Below are 4,073 nucleotides of genomic sequence, written 5' to 3' on the forward strand. Positions count from 1 at the left end.
CAACATTTGTTTTTGGCTATCAGTTGTTTGGTTATTTGCCATCAGTTCTTTGTCAGGTTCAACAATAATGGAGTAAAGTTCCATTTTGTTTATGATGTGGTCAGCTACGCAATTTTAATACTTTTTTTTTCCAGTTGGGCCATTGAGGTTTCCAAAACTTGCAATTTTTGTCCATGTCACTAACCCGTTTAATTTATAAATGTTAAGTCAGGGGCATCTTAGCCCTTTAACCCATTTGGATGAAAGTGACAATCATGATCGAATCACTGAGACGATTTTATAAAATGAAATTTTCATATTTAATTATCTTAATATATTTTATTAATAACAATTAATAAAACGTCTACTTTACTCAAATTTTTACTAAAATATAAATTGTTTATTTAGTTATGTTTTTTAACTAATATTGTTTTCTTTATCAACTTTCGATGAGTTGTTTAAGTTAATAATTTGCTATGACGTCCCTAGCAATTTTATAACTCCGTTTCGCACCAGCTAAGATTGATATAATATTTTTTTTTAAACAAATGGAAGTATAGGTTGTGTTTATTTCATCAATTTCCTTATTAACACAAACCTACTCACCCGACATGTCTTTCAACTTGCATTTGCTTTAAGAAACCAACGCAAATCCATATGATATACAATTACTTACACAAAACGCTTGTTTACTCTCATTCCACAAAAGAATCAAAAAATCAAGAAAACGAATCCGAATCAACATCCATTGTTTCCATCCTACATCAGCATCAAAACAATAATCGCAACAACCATGGAGAAATACCCATCTGGAATTCTTCCGACCAGAATCATTGGCCGGCAGTATTCTAGGAAGTGCACATTCTTCCCCGTTGAAGAAAACCTTAGTCGGTGTATTTTTCTTCGTGAATGAAATAACCGACTGTTGTTTCCCGGGTACACGCGGGTCTTTTTCCGGGTTAACCCCATCCACTTCCCCCATTAGATAGTTCAAACCCGGTAAGCCTTGCATTAAAATTGTGTTATTCTTCCCATTTACCTCAAGAGTCGTCCCATTAAACGAGTACACCTTCTCCAACCCAGGGGTAAAATGGTCATTTTGGACAGCGACAGACCAATTAGGAAAAGCGGCATCTTCCCAATTAAAAAGGGTAAGCCGAGCGGACCACCCGCCTCGATAATCCGTCGGCAAGTGCCAGTTAATACTGACCCCACAATGGTCCGAGCACGGTAACGGGTTCGGAACAGTTCGGTGTTTAATGTTAGCCCAAGCCGTTGCGAATGCGGTCCGGTTCTCAAACGGGACCAAAAGCGCCTGCGACGGAAGCAACAACGCTGGTGATGTCGTACTACACGTCCCGGGACTTATACCCCGGCACCCGCACGCACAAGTCGGGCATGGTATAATCGACTCGTTATAATAGGCCGCACGCACATTTCGGTGCCACACCCGTAGCCTGTGTTATATTACACACCACTTGGCAGCTCGATACCCCCGTGGGACCCGGTAGCCCACTAGGGTCCGGAAACACGGTCGGGCTAACCCGAACCGGCGGTCCGCATGTATAATCCGGGTTTAACCGGCCACTTATTTTAAAATTTTGTGGTGGGATGAGTTCGGACCGGTTAATATCCGGGGGCATTTTGTAAACTTGTATTTGGAATGCTGACTTTGACCTGCTTGGTCAATGGTTGGTGGCAAAACGGTGCCGTTTCGGCAACAAAAGGGTACGTTACCTATTTTGGTGTTATTAGTCATCTCAAGGGGTAAATCTATTATTGTTGGTCTTCTTTCGCAGTTTAAAACATTTGAGAAATCCATGTTTTGGTAGAATGTGCTTTGTGGGCCGAATATGCACGCGGATGAGTCTCGGGTGAACGGGTACGCGCCTTTCATGTCCCCGATGAACTCATCTCGCATCCAGTCCCATGTTAGGTTCCAGTTGTCTAGCCGGCCCAGCGGGTTGTGGTTCTCCATGGTGACCGAAGCCCAGTAGTTGGAGTCATAGGTTCGGATCACGTCGTACATGATTGTGAGGTCGCCGGTTTTACGTGGAAGATAGTTGTCTTGTGGTTTGGTCGTGTTTGTTAGGGAGTTTGGGTCTTTTGTACAACATACATCCATTACTCTAGCCCCTGTTAGATCAAAAACACAAATCCACAAAACGTTTAGAAAATATTGTCTGAAATTATATTAAATCATAATATTTTGGATTATTTAAATCATATTTTTTGGATTTTCAGTTTTGAAAACCAACCAATTCTTTTGTGAGCTACTTGAAATAATTCGTCAAAAATCTAATAAATAAGCCGAGTTTATCACGGCTCGTACTCGTAGTACATGTTATTATAGTCTTTCAAAAAAAAAAAGTACATGTTATTATTTATATATTTTTCATTAATATATATTTATGACAAAGGTAACATTATAACAGTTATTAATATGTTTATGATAAAAATAAGGTATCACAAAATATGTTATATATTTTAACTAGTGTTTTATCCGGCGCAACAATTTAGTAAAACACGGGTGGTAATGAAACACAAGCATTGTGAGTCCCGAGCGTTGAGGCGTTAATTTGACTCGAATTCGATCAGTTGCGGTTACATGCGTTACGACATCGAAACTAAAGCCATGCAAAATATATGAAGATTGAGGTGGACCAATGGAGTGATGCTGGTAAGACCTGAGTGTTGTCGACCCCGGTCATTGAGGCGGTGAGTCTGCGTAAATTCGGTCGGTTTCTGTCATATTCGTTACCACATCGAAACTAAAACAAATCCAAAATTGGTATTTGGTCGGTTTTTGTTACATTGTTACGGTTCTAGAACTAAAACAAAGCACAGTGAGTTTGTGCGAATTCAGCTCGTTTCCGTTTCGTTCGTTTGCGTATGGGAACTAAAACAAAAAATAAACAAAACAAAACTGACCTTCGGTTGGTTTGTGTTATTCATTACGGTATCGAAAGTAAAACGAAATAAAAAATCTTGATTAATATGGTACCCGCCAGTGGCTCAATGGAGACTTAGCGACACTAAAGTTCTCAATTGTACTATATATATAAGTTATAAATTAATAAATGAGTCCAGCTGAAGTCGAACTCGAGCTCCAAAAATTACTCACAAACCAAATTCGGTCCGTTTGAAATAGAGCTAGAAACAATTTGAGCTCGATTTCTAACTTTCGTATGTTTAGCAAGCTAGGCTTAAAGTAATTTTAGGCATCTTTTTAAGAGTTGTACATATAAGCACTTCAATACATTATTATATAATAAAAGGTAATAACTATACCTTGCATAATAGCCGTAGGACAAATAAACCCTTGGTTATCAAGAGCAATATCACCCGAGCCGACATTTGATTCAAATCCCCGGCCGTCTCAATGGCAGTCTTCAAATCCGCATTCGGAAACCCTGCGAAAACGGTCCCATTCCCTACCGGACCGGGAAGAGTAGCCAGCCCGTCAACAATCACAGCATTAGAAGCAGACACCAGATATTCATCATGCTGAAATCCCACAAACACCCTCCATGATTTAAGCTCCTCTTCCGCGTTGTTTAATACAAAGAGTGTTGATTTGAAGCGGTATGGTTGTTTTTCAGGGTCTGATTCGAGTATGAGTGGGATTTTGGCTCCGGAAGTGTAAGTGTAAGATATGTAGATGCCGTTGCAGGCGTCGGATGCAGCCGGTTGGGTGGTGGTGGTGTTGGATGTGGGTGGTGGTTGTGGTTGGGCTGTTAGGGTGGTGGTGAAGAAGATGAGGAGGAAGAAGATGGTGGTAAGCATGTCTTTGAATTAAGTTTCAAATTTGAGTGAAGATATTTAATTAGGATTATTATTATTATAGGCAAGAGTACGAAAGGGGCTTTTATATAGAAATTGTGTCCAAATGTCCAGTAGTAATATTCCATTCTTCACAACATGCACTCCTAACCCATGTTTACCTAGAGCACGTTTTAGGAAATTAATATATTATACATTTTATTATTCTATATTAGTTTTCTTATTAAAAGATTATACAAAACTTTTTGGAGCGCAAGGTCTTAAGGGCCAGAAGGTGGCTTAAGTGGGTATTTTTGTTTGTCATACAAACA

The 4,073-nt window shown here is 39.5% G+C and overlaps 1 pseudogene; it reads right to left on the reverse strand.

The window, feature by feature from the left end:
- Positions 1-625: 625 nt before the first annotated feature.
- On the reverse strand, positions 626-3,765 carry LOC143604898 (COBRA-like protein 7; annotated as a pseudogene).
- Between the last annotated feature and the right edge of the window lie 308 nt (positions 3,766-4,073).

The sequence above is a fragment of the Bidens hawaiensis genome, unplaced genomic scaffold (assembly GCF_021521415.1).
Source record: "Bidens hawaiensis isolate Kalapana, Puna unplaced genomic scaffold, B.hawaiensis_p1.1 tig00067283_1, whole genome shotgun sequence".
NCBI lineage: Eukaryota > Viridiplantae > Streptophyta > Magnoliopsida > Asterales > Asteraceae > Bidens > Bidens hawaiensis.